We start from the raw sequence: 20,921 nt of genomic DNA, 5'->3' as shown, positions 1-20,921 counted from the left end.
AAGGGATATAAACTATTTATGTTTATATAACCAGTCCCAGGCTGGCTCATTCATTTATTTTATTCAACACTTGGCGCCGCTACTGCACAGGAACTACCCTTATGCCTTGAGACCAAGACAGCAAAAAGTATCTTTATAGAGTGTAGATAAAAGAGATGGACATTGAACAAATAAATAATGAAATTGGTACATGATGTCACTTAGAGAAAACTGAAATAAATGATTATTGACTCAATACTTCCAGAAAGTAACCACATTTTATTTTCTCTATGATTTTAGGTTTAATGTGATCACAATTCTGGAAAATAATTTGGGGAAGTATTTTTATTTTCCAAAGGAGAGAAATTTATGAATCTATAGATTAAACAATATTCCCAAGATTCCACAGCTAGTTGCTGACAAAATCAAAATAAAAGCATTTATCTTCAGATTACTCAGTAGAAATCTCATGCAATTTAGTCCTCCTCTGTTTTATGGGGATTATTTCTATGTTGCCTTCCTTTCCACTTTTTTTGTAAATATATATTTTTATTGATATCAGAGAGAAAGGGAGAGAGAGGGAGAGAGAGAGACAGAAACATCAATGATGAGAGAGAATCATTGATTGCCTGCTTCCGACAAGCCCCACACTGGGGATCGAGCCTGCAACCCAGGTATAAGCCCTGACTGGGATTCAAACCGTGACCTCCTGGTTCACAGGTTGGTGCTCAACCACTGAGCCATGCCAGCTGGGCCTTCATTCCACTTTTACGTCACCCCCTCTCCATATGTGCTGCCAATGCCTGCCAAGCCTGTTTCCCCCGTTGCCTGGGTTGCCTGCATCTCGGTGGAGACTGCAGCTCAGAAAGACTCCATTATGGCCCAGCGGATCTGCAGGACATGCAAGCCGGCTGACTAAGGGAATAATACCTGTGTCCCAGCTGTGACTCTAAGAACAGGATTTAATCAACATCCCAGTGGAAAAGGAGTAGGGATGCAGGCACTCCAATTTTTCTCCCAGTTGGCAAATTCTGAGTAGAGTCAAATGACTTATCTCTTTTAAGAAAATTAAACAGAAAGAAAAATAAAAAGAGCAACAAAATGTGTGAAACTTTTGTGATAAACTTTCTAAAAGTTAATAGTAAATCAGTAATTAGAGGAGACTTTAAAAACGTAGCTGTAAGGCAATGAAGGTGAGGCATCTATGAAGTTGGAGCAGAAAGTCATAGAGAAAGAAAGACTGAGAGAAAATACAACAGGAGGAACTTTTTGAAAATCCACAAGAAGAGGCAATAAAACTGAGATAAATGGGGAATAAAATGAGAAGTGAGAAAGGGTTTAAAAGGAATTGAAAGCGTGGTTACAGAATTGAAATATTTATTGGCAGCTTTAAGCAACAGAATTTATCCTACAATTATATTACTCAAGAATGGAAAAGAGGCCCTGGCTGGGTAGCTTAGGTTGCAGGTTCAATCCCCAGTCAGGGCACATACAAGAAACAACCAATGAATGCATAGATAAAAGGAAGAAAAATTATGGGTTCTCTCTCTCTCTCTCTCTCTCTCTCTCTCTCTCTCTCTCTCTCTCTCTCTCTCTTTCTCTCTCTCTACCCCTCCCTCCCTCTCAATCTCTTTAACATCAATTTTTTTAAAAGAATGAAAAGAATAAAATAATGAGAGAGATCAGAGATAATGGAGGACAGAGATCAAAACTAACTATAATATACTTTCTAGAGCAGTGGTTCTCAACCTTCCTAATGCCGCGACCCTTTAATACAGTTCCTCATGTTGTGGTGACCCTCAATTTCATTGTTACAAATTGAACATAATTAAAGCAGAGTGATTAATCACAAAAACAATATGTAATCATATATGTGTTTTCTAATGGTCTTAGGTGACCTCTGTGAAAGGGTCGTTCGACCCCCAAAGGAGTCGCGACCCACAGGTTGAGAACCGCTGTTCTAGAGGAAGAAATCCAAAGATTTAGAGTGGAAGGAATAATCAAGTTCCATTTGGGAAAATCCTAATGTTATCTGTGGAAGTAGAGTTCCTGGGGTGCGGTGAGAAAAGTAATTTCCTGAGGCCGTCCTGGAGGATGGGGTTTTGTGGAAAGCTTTATCGGTGATGTAAAAGTCCCTCTAAGATCCCATCTCTGTATGTCCCGCCATGGAAGAAGTCCAATATTGTCCTCAGCATGGCCAGCATTAAGGCCACTGCCCAGAATTTCTGCCATGTTAAAGTCCAGTCTAGTCCAGCATCTGGTTAGCTTGGCTCGTGTTCCCAGCTGCAGTCCATTGCGTGTGGGGTCTTGTGGCTGCTTAAGGCCACAGGCTGTGGAGAGAGAATAGGCCTACGCACAGATGAGTGCCCGTCACTGAGCATGAGGGAGCAAGCTCCTTTGTCCTTTTGTCTTTTTTTCTTAACTTTCCAAGATTTCTTGGGCTTCTGATAGGGTCTAACCCATAGCCAATCCATTGTTCCCCAGGCTAGGCTGGCAGGAAGAACCTTCCCTAAGTCACCCAGGTGTCACTGTGCATATGAATCCATGGAGTATTCACATGTGATCACATTGAAAGCATGTGGATAATCCAAAATAATCTCCCCAAATCAAGGCACATACCTGTAAGCACATCTGTGAAGTCCCTTTTTTCATGTAAATTAACACAGTCCCAGATTCCTGGAATTATGAATGGACATCTTTGGAGGCCATTATTCTACCCACCACAATACATATCCATTTGAATAGAATGCTGATAATTATTTTTAAAAAAGTGAGAATATATATATATATATATATATATATATTAAAAATAGTGCTAAAATTATGTATAACATAATTAATATTGGTTGCCTGAAGGGAAGAGAGATGACATAGAAGTGAAAAGGGGAATTTTCCTTGAGTTTTCTTTTGTACCTTGAAATTAGCATCATGTAAATTGTTATCATACAAAACCTACACGTTTTTACAGAATAAAATCAAGCCTCTTTTACAAAATTTAAAATGAGGATGCATGTAGATTGATTTCATTTCAGTCGGGGACTGTGACCCCGAGATAGCTCATCCATATCAGCACATAAAGAGCTTACTCAGTTATTTAAAAATGTTTTTCACAACTGCTTCATATTCCACCATATCATTTGACTATCATTACATGTATTGAAGGCTAGTGAAATCTTTGCTTCTGCTCTTCAGCACAGAACTACAGTGCACACTCTTGCAAATGTGCCAGTTCTCATAATATCAGAAAATGCATAGGACACATCTCAAGAAATGGAGTTAATCAATCAATGGGAATGTGCATTTTATATTTTGACTAATATTTCTGAAGTAGACTCTCTAGGAGTTGTGTCCATTTATAGTCTATGTCTGAAAGTCCTGTTTCTATATACTTTTGCTAATATGTGTGGTATTAATATTACCTTTAGCTTCTTGATAGCAGATAAATTGAATCCTTGCTTGAGTTCACATAACTCTTGGGGTGAGTGAAATTGAGGATCTTTTCATGTGCTTAAAAATCATTTGTATTTTTTAGTCTGGGAATTTTCTTTTTTGTTTTCCCTTTCTTCCTCCCGCCCCCACACTCCTTCCTCTATCCCTCCCTTGTTTCTCCCTCCCTATCCATCTCCTTTCTTCCAACTGTTTGCCCATGTTTTTGTGGGGGTTTTTTTCTGTTAGATTGATGGACTCTTTCTTATTGATATGGCAATGCTCTTTATCTCCGAAAGAAACAAATTATTTTTTGGGAGGGCTTTGCTTTTAGCTTTGTTAAGCAGATTTTTAATTTTTTTCAACATTTTATTTTCGTTTTTAGATTTTGGGTGGTTGGTTTTACTTCACCATTATAATTTTTTTATACTTTCATAAATTATTTCATGTTTTTATGATTTCAACATTTATATCCTTGGTCCATTTTCTTATGCTGCAAGCTACACAAAATTTACTTTTATTTTTTCCAGAATGCTACACAGTTGTTCTAAAACCACTTATTAAATTTTTTACATCTGTTTTTAATACGCTTCTGAAAAAAATAATTTCCTTTAAAACCAAAATTTTCAAGTTTAAGAATGGACATTTACTGTATATGCCTATTAATATTTAGTCTCAATACATTAACTGTATTACTGTTTACTAAGCCCTTAGAAAGGACTAATATTTTCAGTGTTTTTATGAATAGACAGATAATTTAATATGTCTTGGCAAGAGCTGTGGTAGACCACAACTGGGTGGACTGTCCATCTAACACCAATTTATCCTGTGCCCATATCTGTCCTGCAGATCTTTCCTTGGGAAACCATTCCTCTTCTGTCTGACTGTGCTACTGGCCATCATGGTATCTGACCACTCCAGACAGAGTTGAAAATACGATTTAGCTTGGCCAGTCATTGAGGCTATTTCATCCCCTTGGCAAACTCTTCCTGGCCCCACTCTCAGTCTGAGCTACCATAAGAATAGAACCCAAGCATTTAAATTCTAGAACCCAACTTTCTTTTCCCTGTCACTTCTTCCTGTTGTATGATTCGAGCCAGGGAAGGGGGAGAAGAACCTCTGTTACATAATTCTGTTCCTTTCCTTTCCTTCTCTTGATTGGGCTTGATGATTCATCCAAAAAAGCTTGATCAACCATCATAAAGAAACTTTAGCTTTGGGAGAATATAACCTTAATCATCTAGTTTTGAGAAGCACAATATGTTCCTCCCTGTTGCATTACTTTATTACTTCCTTATATATTTTCTACCTCCAGGAATGGACAGCCTCTCTCTAAAGTAACAAAAAAACAAAATACAAGATGCATTATCCACAGTTTAAAATATGGCCACATCCATTTGTTTCAAGACCTTTTTTCCTTCCTGTTAACTAAGCCAATTAGTTAACTTTGCATCCTATGGACATAGTACAAGTATAGAGAAGATGCTTAGTAAATGTTTACTTACCAAATCAATGGCTGTGTAAGTCATCCCTAGTTAGAATTCTCTCCCCTGAGATAAGCTTCCAGAGGTGACTCCCTGCCTTCTGCTTAACTAATTTTCATACACTTCTTTTCTGTTAATAGTGCACCCTGGGAGATTTTTCCCCCTGCATGGCCATTTTATTTTTCTCTCCGTGGGTGGATTTATTGGAAGGAAATGGGAAAAGGGGAGGGAAGAAAAGGATGAGAGAGGGACGAAGGAAAGAGTTCTTAGCTATGTTGAATCTTGATTCATGACTTTGCCTCCATTCATGGTTGGTATTCCAGAACTTTCCTCGAATGCCCTTGTTTTTCTCCAGTTTCATGTAGTGATGGCTCAATAGGTTTTGGTACAAAATGTGATGAGGGTTTGTTTTTTGTCACTCTGTTCCCCTTCATAATTTGGCCTTCTTTATTTGGTCCCAGGCACCATGCTCGGCCTGATTCCTGCTGATGGTACAGAGTGAAAGAATAGATCATGTAGTAGTTTTCAAACACAGCTTCCTTAAATTTGCATTCAGGAGTGAGAACATCTGAGCTGCAGAGGGAGCTTTCACCCTTTGGATAGAGAGAGAGAGAGAGAGAGAGAGAGAGAGAGAGAGAGAGAGAGAGAGGAATTAGATTGAAGAGGATGAGTAGCTGTTTGTGTCCTTAGTCCCCTCAAAGGTACCATCTGGGTGCCTCTGCAGGAAACATCCCTGCTGGCTGAATAAATGTGTCACCGATCCCTCCAGCTGGGGTTCACTTGGGCTGTTGCTGGTCCTAGGGCTCCTTCCACAGAGACCCTGCCACACAGGCGCTCCTTTCTTCCAAGAAAGCTCAGCATCTTCAGGAGAAGCTTCTGTGTGGGGTTGTTCAAGTCCCCGCCCACCTTCGCTAATTGTGCCACCAAAAGGCGGCCTGTGCTGAAAAGCAGGCTCCAGACCCTATGGTGTGCACGTCCCAGATGTCCCAGGTGCCTAGCACTTCACACCCCCACGTGCAGGACCCTGGATACAGGACAGGAGCCCAACAGGCCGATGGCCACAGCAGGCAGGGGAGGGGGAAGTGCGGCTGGGCCGGGGCAGTCCCCCCGGGGAGCCACAGGCACTGCCACATCCCGGTGGGATGTGACACTTTAGGACTTTTCCCAGAGGCAGCTGGTCTGCAGGCGGGAGGGAGGGAGACTGGGTGGGTGTTCCTTTCCAGGTGCTGCCCCACTCCCAGGGTGGGGGGTGGGGGAGGTAGGGGAGAAGGCCCTGGCCTTCTAGACTCTTGACTCAGGGCACCCCTTCTGCTCCCGCCGTCAGCTGGGGCGGCGGATGCTGGGTGAGGAGCGTGACTGAGCGTGGGAATCCTGCTCAAAGGACACGCCTGCAGGAAGGTAGTACCTTCTTCTAACCATGGCCTCTCTCGGTCTGCTGCTCAGGCACCAGTGACTCTCCGGAACGGAAGGGAAGGGAAACCAGTCTAACATTTTTCAATTTCCCAGAACTTTATTCAAGAAAATGACCTAATGTCTCCTCAAAAAATAACCTTTTCAATCTCATTTGGGAGTCTTCTGTTGCCCAGCCGACTGGTTGTCAGCCACCTAGAGTAAAGAAAACGTGGTCCTAAGCCTTTGGCCCCGGCTACTCCTTAGTGGTAAGAAAAAGTTTCCGTTTATACCCCTTGCGTACTGAATAGCGACAGGACAACTAGAAGCCTAGCCCGGGGCCTGTGCCCTGGGTAAGTAATGCACGGCCAGGCCCGCTCCCTTCAGCAGTATTTGCGCACATGGGCATTTAAGGGGTGGGACTTGGATTCCTCCCAGACAGCAGCGGTCTGTAGCAACACAGGCAGCTTTTTCAGTGTCCTGAGCCCACGTAGTCTGTGATGGGCCCTGAACTATGCATTTCAGGAAGGCTCGCATGTGATTCTGATGTATATGCCTGGTTGCATCTTACTCCTGAGTACTGAGTACCACCAATCAAACAGTTCTGACATTGAGCATTAGCTTAGCCTCCAATAAGTTTTCTATCCAGATGCAAGTCATTTAACACCCCCCGCCCCCCAGATCTTCATGGATAAATTGCAGAAACTATTGTCTCTTTCCCAAATGTTAGTGAGGATCACATGATGTTATGATTATGTATCCACAGTGCATCACACATGGGCATTAAATAACTGCAATTATTATTATGATGTAGCTAAGCAGTGGGTCTCTGTTCCCAGGAAGTAGATGAAATATGTACCTATTCATTATGGTAATGAATAGGAATAAACATCTTTTAGAAGAAGGTCGGGCTGACTTTGAAATATTTTATATTGGACAAGCTCATTTGGTCAAAAGATGGTCTTAGAATGAAATTCAATAAAATATAGGCTAAGTCCATGGAAAGAGCTATCATGGAATCCAATGAAAACTCAATTTAATTCTTTAACTAACCTTATAAATAAGTGTTAAAGTTGCCTTTCTCCATTTAAAGTGCTTTCAGGTAAGACAAACAGCTCAAGTCTCTTTATTTTCCTCCAGTCGCCCTTAAATGAACACCTTAGTTATTTCTGACACCTCTAATCCAACCTGGAGTCCTCCACGCATTCTACAGCTGCTATTTATTTTCTCCAGCGTCTAATAGTCCCTGTCCTCCTAAAAGATGAATTCGGAAGTCCCTTCCAGATTTCTTGCTCAGGATTGCTTCAGGTGGGGGAATGTACTTCCAAGCCCATCATGATACCAAGCAGTAGACCCAAGCGCTTTCATTCATGAAAGGGAGATGGACTGGAAGAAAAGTAGCTTCACTGTTCTCCAGCTACACAGTCAAGCAACAATCGTGGGATCCATAGCTGGCGACGAATTGTAAAATCCTGGGCTGCATTTCAAGGTGTGACACTGGAAACGTAGGAGTAACTTCAAGGGGGATCCCGACTTAGAAATCTCTTAAAGCCACAAGCCAGGAATGCCTAACCTCATCCCATTGCAGTGGTTCAAGAGAAGCAAGTTGGTCAGGGATAATGTCCACAGACCAGAGCTGCAGCCCAGAAAGAGAGTCTCCTCCCTCTAACACAGCGGTTCTCAACCTGTGGGTCGCGACCCCTTTGGTGGTCGAAGGACCCTCTCACAGGGGTCGCGTCGCCTAAGACCATCCTGCATATCAGATATTTACATTACGATTCATAACAGTAGCAACATTACAGTTATGAAGTAGCAACGAAAATAATTTTATGGTTGGGTCACATGAGGAACTGTATTTAAAGGGCCAGAAGGTTGAGAACCACTGCACCTGTACCAAATCCTTTTTGAAAAATCATGACTTTTGTTTCTATTTTAAAAACTGGATGAATACATATTTTAATTTTAAAATAACTCAATAGTTACCTTGAACACACAAATCATATCGTGTCTATGGCAACACCATATTTAACGTTTTCATTGTTATTTCTTATTTTTATAACTTAAATCAAAGTGCCACATCACATGAATGCTGCTTACCATGTTAAATGTATTCAATCTTTGAATATGTATTTGAGTTCCCCTTTGAGTCAGATAATCTTTTCTAGGCACTGATAAATTCAATAATAAACAAAAACATAAAAGCTGCTGTCCGGATGGAGCTTATATTCTAGTTGGGGCTCTGACACTGTAATAATAAGATCTAGAGGGAAAAATGCATTGAAGGAGGAAGACAAGAACTATAGAGCCTGGGAGGAGGGGAGGGGATACAGTAACAGTTACTATCCAGTAATTGAATTGAATCTTTATTTAAAAGATCAAGCCCACAAGTATATTGGGTTTTGAGCTCAATTTGCTTGCAGGTTTTCTTCTCAATAAACCAATTACGTATATTTTGTTGTAATTTGATTTTGTGTCGCCTCTCTAAAAATGTGTCTGCAATATATGATGATGGCTTAGGAACTGTCTTTTAATGAAATTAACTTGTGCTTGCTCTGGATCATACCTGTCTTCTCATCTTTTTCATTAAGGTACCTCAACCAAAGGAGAAAATACTTCTTAAGGCTAATGGGTTTCTTTAATTCACAATATAACTGTCGAGACATTAGGCTAAGCTATGATGGGTAAGGCCATGAAAAACCTCCTGGCGTAGCTGGAAAGACAAGCTGGGTGACAGTGCAGTCTGATGAGAACCATAATAGAGAGCAGCATACAGTTCCATTAACGTAGAAAGGTAGGAGTGACTTAACAGAGACAACCAGGGAACTCATGCTTCAGAGGAAAAGGGGAATCTAAACTCTCTAGACCAGTGATGGTGAACCTTTTGAGCTCGGCGTGTCAGCATTTTGAAAAACCCTAACTTAACTCTGGTGCCGTGTCACATATAGAATTTTTTTTTTATATTTGCAACCATAGTAAAGCAAAGACTTATACTTTTGATATTTATTTTATATATTTAAATGCCATTTAACAAAGAAAAAGCAACCAAAAACATGAGTTTGCGTGTGACCTCTGACACGCGTGTCATAGGTTCGCCATCACTGCTCTAGACTGATGACTGCTAGGCCAGGCTCAAGTCAGAGGAGCACGGTCTACCATATGCCACCTGCAAAGTGCCCGTATAAGAAAGGCCCAGACCCGCAGAGAATTTTCATGAATTTATTTGCGCCAAACTGAAGACATGCTGAGATGTAAGATCTGAAATGCTCCCGAGAATAACAGTCCTGCAGTCTCTTTTGTGCATCGAAAGTTAAGAAGGGAAGGGAAGGAACATTACATGGAGGCGGGGAAAAGCGAAGGGGATTGAATGATAGGATAGTTAACAAGATGCTGTGCTCTTTTGAGGATGGTGATTATTTCCATGGAGTATTAACCTAGGAGCCCAGAAGCAATGTTCAGCTTGCAGAAGGCGCATATAAACCTTTTATGGAAAAGTTATATGCTTTGGGTGTGACTATCCAGCAAGACCTGTTGACCTGCCCAGCTAGGAATTTATGATCAGATCACCCTGTGAGGTTACTTGGCATAGGATGCCCCCCTTTTTTTGTCCATAGTAGGCATGAAGCAGTTAGTTTGATGGAGGTGATACTATGGTAACTAACCTAATTATTAATTAACAGGAAAGAAGAAAAGGGAAGGTCAAAGATGATAGTCATTTGATTGTTTTACAGAGAGGAAGGGAGAGGGATAGAAACATCAATGAGAGAGAAACATCAATCAGCTGCCTCCTGCATATCCCCAAGAGACCCCACCAGTGCACAATCAGGGCTGGGAAGTGACTAAGCGGGGGACTCCAGAGCATGTCTAGCCCATCTCATGCAGTCCCCATTGGCCGGACCCCAGCAGCAAGCTAACCTACCTGTTGGAGTGTCTACCCCCTGGTGGTCAGTGTGCATCATAGTGACTGGTCAAACGGTTGAATAAATGGTCCAACACTTAGTATATTAGGCTTTTATTATATAGGATGTGTGTGTGTGTGTGTGTGTGTGTGTGTGTGTAATATACTACATATAAAATATATGCAAAAGTTGAAGGATAAGTTAGCTAACTGTAACCAACAGGACAAAGGAGAAATTGCTGAGCTAAGGATGAGTCATTATCCCACTCCCAAGATTTGTCAGGACAGAGAATTTGAGTGTTACCTGTGGGCAATATGGGGACCACATGGAACAGAAAGTCAGTGTGAGGCTGCCTTGAGACATTACATATCCTTATATTTGAGAGGCTTGTGAGACTGTATTTAGATTAATGGGGGCAGATGAAATTAAGTGCATAAATTAAGTGTATGAATTTGGCATAAAATCAAAATAGGTGAAATCATGAAGAGTCTGCAAATAAAATATTAGAGAGTACTGACAATGAAATGTCAGCATTTAGCTAGGGTTTGGAGGACAACAAAGATCGCACTCTAGGGCAGGGGTGGGAAACCATTTTTCTGCCAACGGCTGTTTGGATATTTAGATCATTTGTGGGCCATATAAAATTATCAACTTAAAGATTAGCCTGTTACATTTGGTCAAACATTTAGTTATCGCACCTCTAATGCCTTGGCAGGGCCAGACCAAATGATTTCCATGGGCCAGTCGTTCCCCACCCTTGCTCTAGGGCAGTAGCTCTCAACTTTCTGGCCCTTTAAATGCCGTTCCCCATGTTGTGACCCAACCATAAAATTATTTTCGTTGCTACTTCATAACTGTAATGTTGCTACTGTTATGAATCGTAATGTAACTACCTGATATGCAGGATGGTCTTAGGCAACCCCTGTGAAAGCGTAGTTAGACTGCCAAAGGGGTTGAGACCCACAGGTTGAGAACCGCTGCTCTAGGGGGACACATTAACAATGATGTGTAGTTGCTACTCCCACTTATTTATTATTCTCTGCTGGGCCCACTCCAATCAGGCTTTCCCTTCACCACTTCCCTGAGAGTGCACTAATGGAGGCCATTACTGTGTGTGCGAATGAAGGTTACTGGAAATCTGGTCATTTTCCTGCTCTTGTTTGAACGTTCATTGGCCTTCAACATGCCTGATGGCTTCTTTTCTTCTCTTGGCTTCTGAGATCACACGTTCTTCTGTATCTTTCTCCTACCTCACCGGCTTCTTTGCAGGCCTCACCTTCTGTGCTTCAACTGTAAACGTAGAAATGTACCCAGGATTGGGTCTTGACCACTTTCCATTTCTGTTTGCAGGCATAACTCAGAGATATTGTGGGTTCAGTTCCAGAACCTTGTAATAAAGCAAGTTATACTTTTTTGGCTGATGGAGGTATGCCACAATAAAATGTGTTCTACTTATACTCTTTATTCTTAGAGATAATATTGTGTAGTATCTTGGGTCTAGGATATAAATTATGTGCTAATGACTTATAAACTGCATTTCTAACAGACAGCTATGAAATCACTAACTTGATAAAGCTAGCTGGGTGGCTAATAGGCATCTCAATATACAAAACAGAATTTTGATTTGTTTGTGCTCCATCTGCCACCCACAATATCTTTTCCCCCAAGACTCCTCTGTCTTAGTCAACATCCAGACAATGTCCACCCAGTTCCTCAAGCCAAAGTCCAGGAGTAATTTTGAATGCCCTCTCCCACATTATGGCATCTGATGGATCATATGTTAAGTCCTCAGGTTTTTATATCTGAAATATATCCTAAATTCTGCTTCTACTCACCATCCCAAGTGCTATTTTCCTTGTCCAAAAAACCCCCCACACTATCTTGCATGATGACTTCCATAGCCTTGTCCATGATTGCATAGCTTCCATGAGGCACTTCCCAACACTCACATACAACACACACAGCCTCTGAGTCATCAGATCATATGGACCTTTTCTGACCCCTCAGGCAGGGACTGCTCAGTTTTGTTTCTCAGTATAGACACTGAATTTTCTTTTTGAATATTAGCATCTTTTCTTTTGCTTATTTATTCTCTCCACCCAGAGTAACCTATAAAAAAGGAGTGATATGTGTCCCCAGCGTCTAGAACAATGTCTGAATCATAGTAAATACCCAGTAAATGCATCTTGAGCAAATGAAAGAATAGTAGGGATGAAACATAGTTTGTAGAGGATTAATGGTTATGTCACAAATATCGATTAATATTTCAAGACTTTGTACTTGAAGAAAAAAATAATAAAGTAGAAATTTAAAGAGGAGATAAGCTAAGAAAGGCTTTGTTTGCAAGACTGGGAAAGAACTGAATGCATGTAAAGTTTATAGGGAAGAAACCAATGAAGCAGGAAATTAAATATAATAAAAAGATAAAGTATGAGACATGATCCTAAAATAATCAGGAACTGTTGGATCAGAGCTGCCGATTCTTATTGGAGGATTAGCCTTAGAAATGGGAAAGCAGAAGATCCTGTTTTCCTTCCTCTCTCTCTTCCTTGTATTTTCTCCTCTCCCCTTTTATTCATCTCTCCCTTTTTATTCTTTTATTTCCTCTTGCTACAATTTCTATTTGAGTGCTTCTGTAGTAACAGGTGCTGTGAAATAGATAGGGAATTTAAGTAGAATAAAAACAAAAAGCATGCCTGGTCAATGTTGCTCAGTGGTTGAGCCTCTACCTATGAACCAGGAGGTCACAGTTTGATTCCCAGTCAGGGCATTTGCCCAGGTTGCAGGCTTGACCTCCAGTAAGGGGCGTGCAGGAGGCAGCCGATTAATGATTCTTTCTCATCATTGATATTTCTATTTCTCCCTTTCCCTTCCTCTCTCTGAAATCAATAAAAATGTATTTTAAAAGTGAGATCTGAAACCATCAAGGTGCCAAGGAAATTAGCAGCAGCATCCCTAATGGGTTTATCACAGCTACTCTATTAGTCACAGATAAGAAAACAAACTCCGGTCTACTTAAATGGAACATGAGTGTTGGAATTATGGGCATACCTCACAGAAACTACAGGAAGCCAGCGACAGGCTATGGCAAGAGCCAAGCCAGGCTGAGCCGAGACAACAGGGCGTCCCGACGACTGGTTGTGCAGCTGTAGCTGGCATCACCGCTAGTTATCCTGTTGTTGCTGGACTCTAGTCCTCTGAACCCTTGTCACCACACCACTGGGGACTTCCTATTCCACTGCAGGGGCCATAAAAGGCTTCACTGACCGACCGTGGATCTGCTTCTTTTCTTTCTTTGGATTCCCACACACGTGAGTATGAAACCTGGCCATCCCCAAAGTCTAATAATCACTAGAGGCAATTCCAGAGGATGGCGTGGAGGTGGAAGTGATTCTAGCTCTCTGGGCTCTGATGTACACCTCTACCTGGAATCACCCTGTGACTTTGTATCATTCATCCATGTGCTCCAGGCCATGTTTCACTTCCCTGTAAAATGGGTCTGTTGCTTCCATGCATTTGCTAGCCCTTTCCAACACTAAGAATCTCCAGGTTGCATCTCATATCTGAAGAAATATATCAGGAAACCAAATCATACCCCAGTTTGAGCATTCACACTTATGACCTTTCTTGGAAAGTCCTTAGTGGGTAACATAGATCAGAATATATTCACCATGTATTATAAAGGTAGGAGAATACAAATGAGAAATGGTAAAGGGCAGACATAGTCGCTGGACAAATGAACTGAAACTCAGAGAGACAAGGTGCCAACAGTGTGGTCATGTTTGCACTCCTGAAAAAAAGAGAAAATGGCAAGGGAGCCAGAGTTCCCTCTTAACAAACAGATCAAAAGAAATAGGGCAAAGAACACAATATAAAAGGCAGGGTATGTCAAGTCACAAACATCAGCTGGAAGTAACAGGCTAAATACAGTTCAGGTTTCTGCTCCACAGAGAGAGATGTCTCCACGACTGGTAAGTTCAGGAAAGACTGGCACAAACTTCAAATGACACAGGGCTCATCTTTGTGACATTGTCATCCAAGGTCATAGAGTAAAGCATCAGGGACAGACACTTAAAGGTCAGGTGATCAGGCTGTTCTTAATGTTTGGAAAGCAGAAGAAGAAATGCACTAGAATTATTTTTAGGTCTTTGGTGGTTTAATAAATGCACTAGAGAATAAAATTAAGTTAAACCTGAAAGGCAGAAGGATATTATTAAAAATTGTATTCATTCATCGTCTTCTGAGAATGTAATTACTCATCTGGCCAATAGACAAGTTAAATAAATTCAAATTGCAACTCTGAATTTATTTGAAATCTTATTGCTATTTCCCAGTATAATAGACGCTGATATCTAGAGGGGAATCTTTTTCTCCTTACACTAATTATTTGGGCTAAGGTGTTCAGTTTAGGAATTGATGAGCAGTAAGAGAGAAAATCAGTTAATGATGCACCGAGAGATAATCTTTTAGAGAAGCACCTACAACCTCATATTCTTACAAAATTCTTTTGATTTATAACTTGACAAGGCTGCTTTCCTTTATATATAAATAATACAAAATCTTATTAAAATCAAAGAGATAGGCATTTTAAGTAGTGTGCATTTTCTTGGCCTTTATTTACCCATACTATCTTTCTTTTCATGATTAAGGAATAGCTAATATATTGCATATTTTTACTTGTTAGTATTCTCCCTGACACCAAACTACAATAGCAAGAAAGGAAGATATTTTTTATAATAGTATTTTATGATTGGAGTAAGGCAACTAAGGCTTGGGAAATATCCTGGGACTCAAGGAAAGAGAGAGAAGAACAATGAAGAGATAGTGCTTTCTTGGCACTTTGGCCACCCTGCTGGGGGTCGAAAGATGAGCATGCCCACGTGTGACCTTCAGTCGAGTGGAAGAGAACTATTTATTTCCAAAAAATCACAAGAAGTATTAGGAAAGTATTTTCCTAAAGGAAGGTACCTGGAGACTGACAGGGAGGGGACCCACCAAGGATGCCAACAGCATGATATTCCTAGAGGGGTTACTTCTGTAGGGGAATTTGACTTCATCATAGCAATGCAATGGCATGGCTAATTTCAGGCATAAGCAGCTCTCAGAATTCTGGTTCCTGCCTATGTTTCCAGTCATATATCTTGTCACACCTCCCCTCACAGTCTACACTCCAGTCTCTCTCTACACTCTCACAGCTCCTTGCCTTTGGATATGCCAGTCTCTTAACCTTGAATACCTTCCTACTGCTGTGACCTGCCTGTGCCTCTCATGAGGCTATGAGATGCCCAGGACCAGGATCAGGGTATGATTAGCACATGCTGCAGCATCATACACACCGCAGGTTATCAGCATTTGAATAGATGAAAAAGGCAGCATGGATTGTGGGTAAGGTCAGGACCTCGGGGGCACACTGTTGGGTTTGACGCCTGTGTCTTCCACTTAGTCTCCAGATGATATTAAGCCAGTTTTGCAACATCACTGGGACTCCATCTTCAAATGTCTGACAGGATTTCCACGTGGGTTAAATTAGTAACACCCGCAAGCCTCCTAGAACAGCATCTGACACATGCTAGTCACAACTGTAAGGTATTCATAACTAAGGAATTCCTGGGTGGATGGATGTTTGTGGCTGAGACAGTAATTACTTTAAAGTAGTGTGCTTGCTTCTTGAATTCCCCAGGACATTTGCAGTTAAGCAGGGACATGTGATGGGTTCTAACCGATAGGCTCTAACTAAAGAGCGGTCATTTGTCTCTCATGCTCTCTGTTGCCCTGCCACAGAGGTCACAGGCATATGTAAGAGTGAGGAAACTCAAGCAGCCTGAATGGACTTATTTTCTAATAACTGAGACTTTGGGATTATTGTTACTGCAGCATCAACCCTCCTATCCTGAATAATTCAGATCTCCCTGAAGTCATACCGCAGAGATGACTGTCTACTTTATACACTTTCATAACCTTTGATGAAAAGAAGTGAGTAGGAGGAAACAGCAAACGCAGCCTCACCTACAAAGGTTGGAGGATAAAATGGGTGGTTGTGAAGGGAGACTGTAGCAGGGATGGAGGGAAAGAAGGAAGAGCATTGTTGGCATTTTCTAAGTTTTAACAAAAGCCTTAAATAATGATCAAAGTGGTGTCAGATTCTTTTACTTGAAATGTGCTTTTTTCATATCAGTAAGACTAAAAAAAATCAAGAATTTAGAAAAAATAAAAATTAATTCCTTTCACAATTAAATTAGCAAAAACATATAAATCATATTATTGTATTTCTTTTTCTTGCCCCCCCCCTAAAAATAGGTAAATTTTTATGAGTATAGGTGGGAGTGATTGCAAACTTTAAAAATCTGATAAAAACTATAGATTTTATCCCTAGGGAAAAATGAAGATGCCCACAAAAACATACAGTTTTAAGGAATTCTGGATCCAGAGTTATACAATCTTATAAGTTTCTCTATCAAATCCTGATTTGAACTATTTACAAATATTTTGAAAGATATTTCCTAACATTTTTAATTTATTACTTGGGCTACAGTTAATACCAGTATGAGCACTGTGGGGAGTATATATGCACCATGAACGCTTAGCACATTAATAAATTGTATGTAAATGTTGTGGAGGACAAATAGTCAATGTTCATCAACTTGAACAATGGTTACATGCTTTGAGCCAGCAATTCTATGCATAGGAATTATCTCTAAAGATACACGTGCAAAATCGTGCCATAATATATGTTCATGATGTTCATTATAGTGTTGTTTGTAATAGCAAAAATACCTGGGAATCATGACCATTGACAGGGAACTGGTTAAATAAATTATAATACATTGACATAATATTATGCTCTGAGCCATTAAATGAAATGAAGTGAATAGGCGCTGACATGGAAAAACAATATGTTTATTTAAAAAAAAACACATAACTGTGCATGTTAAAGGGTCTTGTTAGATAATTTTTTACAAGGATGTGTGTGTATTCTGGGAGAATATGAGTACACTATCACAAGCAGTTGTCTTTGGTGAAGCAAATGCACATACAGGACACATAAACACATTCAACATTTGCATTTACTTATCATTTATTGAGCTCATATTCCTCTGTGACCAACACATTTTTTAAAGCTTTGGGGATACAAAAGAATGTGGGAGACAGCCATTAACACTGATTGTTAATCTTAGAGTCAGTAAGAAAAACAGATATTTGTAATAATTAGAGAAAATGTAAAAGACAATGTATGAGCCAACATATGTGGAAATGGTAAAAACTGCATAGTAAATGTTGAACAATGTGTTATCAGCTTTGAGAGAAACTGCCCTACCAACCAAAACATTGAAGCTAGAACAAGCACTGAAAATACTTACAACTTATTTATCAGGCATTAAATGAGGAAACAGTTAATTCAAATAATATACTGAGTGGTATTTCTCTAATTGCTTCTAGTTGTGTAACAAAAGCCCATATGACGTTGACTTCTCAGAAACCACAAGGCTATATCTGGCAATGTTGGCAGCTTTATTACGGTAGCTGTTAGTAATGCTAAGAAAGTATGCTCTTTTTCAATTGGGCCTGACAACATTTGATACATAGGCCGTGTTGACAATTGCACCAGCTGGATCATTTTGAATTCTTACAGTAGACAAATCCATCAAAAAAGTCAACTAGTCTGTGTGTACCTACACAGTCGCAGGCGTGACTGACATTTTTTCAGTGATGCAAGAATTACATTTCCCTGGGAGAGAATACTAATATTCACGATCGACTTGAAAAGAAATGCTGGTCAAAACATTCCAAAACACAGTAATATTCCTATGGAAAACAATGTGCTACCAGTTAAATTATTGGAAACTCTACAATGAATGACTGTTTCCATTAAGATAATTTTGGTTCCAAAGAAAACACTCCCTTTTATATGCTGGGTATCTAATTGTGATAAATGTGGTGCTTATTATTGCAGGTTGTTCTAAAATGATTCCAAAATTTCCTTAGTAATTAAAATGTTCTATGTAGCATACATACAATGACAGTAACTTTTAGACCAGATTAACTTCCAGAATTCTCAGCCTTTGAAAAAAAAATGAAAAAAAAATGGGATGCTAGACTCTTGTTAAGGTGCAAACACAAAGCTCCCATTTGCATATGAAGAGTAGGCGAGGCCTCCTCTCTTGGCTATTACACCCACCTCTGTAAAATCCCTTTCCCTGGGTTTATTTGCTAGTTGGGTTTCAGTATAAATCTGGCTGGGAGGTGAGGGCAGGATAAAAGGCACTTCATCTTACATGTGAATGATTTGTTGGGCTGCTAACCCATGAATGAGCTGACAGCTCTCTCCATATTTCATCAGTTGCCCAGAAAATCTGAGAGAGAATTTGTGACAGTTAAGCCATTTGCTTTAGGATTGCCCTAATTACTCAATGAATCAAGACAATGTGAGCTCTGTCAGCCTAAATTCTAAAGTCTCTTATTTAATTATATTCATTTCTTCCATTTGTCTTTGGAAGGGAAGAAGTGTGATGTAGGTTATTAATTTTAGATGATGTGGGAGATCTCCGAGTTTACGGTAATTTATTGCTTATTTAGGAAAATGACCACTGTACTTACTAGGAACAGCAGTGACCAAATGTGATGAAATTTTAGAAAACAGAATATCATATCATCTAAAATACTGGGGGTCCCGTACGGCATTCCTCTCCTTGGATGAAGGGAGGCCCTTTGGGAAGCACCCAGATAAGCAGCTCTGTGAACTTCAGATTGCCCGCGGTGCGAGCACAAGTGTGCACTGGGCTACTCGGGAAGACAGTTCTTTGTTCCTGCACCTGGGGATGACTGCTAATCGAAGTCACCTAGAAGTTGGTTATAACAATTTTAAAATAAGAATACAAATTACTGGATTAGGTAGAATTCAGCAGGTGCTATAAGAGAAAAATAGTTTTATTAAATACAAGTTCTTAGTGCTTATCCAGTGGAGGATAAAATTGACATGATTCAGGGATTAATTAAGCCATTCCTGGAGTTCTTTTTCAGTTGCTCAATACAGGGGAAAAAATCAACCTAATCATAGGCAAACGCTTTAAGAAATAGAATTATCTCGTGCTAACTCACCTCTCTCACTTAACTTCCAGCTCCCACCTGGCATCTGCTAAACATGTCTTTTGTATGACAGGTTCTGCTGTCAGCAAAGATTGTGCTTTTCCTAAGCAACTCAAAGCAGACTAGCTATACCTTAGAAAATTATGGAATTTCTCAAATTCATTATGCAAGTGAAACGTGGGGTTCGGGGAGCAGATCTCCCCCTTGTACCTTCTTGCCTTGTGAAGTTTAAAGAATAAAATTCATGGCCTAAAAGGACTTGCTAGTAAAAGGATGGAAATTTATTGAAAGCAAATACAAACTCCCAGGTAGAGACAGGTCCCAAGGGAGTAAGCAACCAGGCCCCTTTTTTTCTGAGGTTTATAAAGGCTGCAGTTCTTTGTCTCTTCATGCTCCCTTCTAATTGGACCCCTTCCCCATTTTATGACCTTGTGCTTTTTCTGATTGGTACTCTTTTGCAGAATATCAGTTTCAAAGTTCAAAACCCACATGGTTCCTCTCTCTCTCTCTCTCTCTCTCTCTCTCTCTCTCTCTCTCTCTCTCTCCATTATCTTGCAACGTTCCTCTACCCTCTGTGAAAATATGCTTCCTTCTTCTCCATATCCTGTGACTTTTCTTTATCCTCCTTGAATGTATGTCTTCTTTCCCCACTATCTTGTGGCTTTTCTCTATCCTTCACGTATCCATCTTACTAGTATCTGTTCAGGTTGGGGTTGCTTTTAATTTCCCTTATGGCTCTCTCTCAGTTGTCCTGGCCATAGATGTTTTACTAACCCTTATGGCTCTCCAAGCTGCTCAGGTCAGGGCAGCTTTCCCTCCTCCCTGGACTGCCCCCCTTTCCTGTCTGCCTGATTGATCTAGCCAGCTAACCCTTATCACATGGATACCCTAAGCTTTTGAGTGGGACTAGAATGTCAAGGAGATTCTGAAGTTTGTTTCAAGTTTAACTGAGGTTGGAATTCACATATTGCTAAGAGGGAGTGACCTCTTTATTAATTACAGATACCACCACATAAGCCTTTTGTATAGCCTCATGAGGAACTAAAGCCTCATCTTAAGCCAAGGTGAGTTGGACAAGATGCCTCAGAATTCAGAAAAGTATTGAGGGGCAGATATGCTATTGATTTCATGAGATAAGGCAAAATCAGATAACAATATAAATAACAATAAAATGTATAATTATTGATACTTGGAATTTTATGTGCAGATTCTGATAACACTTCCAGGAATTATATTTTATAATTAATATTATCATTATTGTTCTTTCATCCACTGTATAACTGAGGAAAAGAAGACTTTACATTAATTCCGAAAATTGCCTAAGGTCACTTTGCATTTGAATGGCAGTGCCCAGATTCCTAACAACTGTGCTGCCCTGAGCCATCCGTCTGTTCAAAAAGAAACTTTTCAGAGACAAGAAACATAAAGAAACTGACTGAAAGGGGTGTGCAGCAGGGAATGCCAGCAGTAGTAGAACTTCCCTGGGGGGAGCAATTGCTTCAGTGAAACCTGTAGGAAGCATATACTGGGAGACGGTGCTAGTTACGAAGCATTAGGAAACATTTGCTACTTCAAAGTGTGGTCTCCATACTAACATCACCAACACTTATTATAAATGTAGATCTCAGGGCCCACCTCAATTCCACTGAATGTGCGTGATAAC

General features: G+C 40.4%; 1 pseudogene; it reads right to left on the bottom strand.

The window, feature by feature from the left end:
- Positions 1-5,159: 5,159 nt before the first annotated feature.
- Positions 5,160-13,735, bottom strand: LOC132211332 (fibroblast growth factor 12-like; annotated as a pseudogene).
- Positions 13,736-20,921: the final 7,186 nt, after the last annotated feature.

This window comes from Myotis daubentonii, chromosome 10 (assembly GCF_963259705.1).
Source record: "Myotis daubentonii chromosome 10, mMyoDau2.1, whole genome shotgun sequence".
Lineage (NCBI taxonomy): Eukaryota > Metazoa > Chordata > Mammalia > Chiroptera > Vespertilionidae > Myotis > Myotis daubentonii.
The sequence above is the reverse complement of the archived record's forward strand: the minus strand, read 5'-3'. Positions and strand labels throughout refer to the sequence as shown.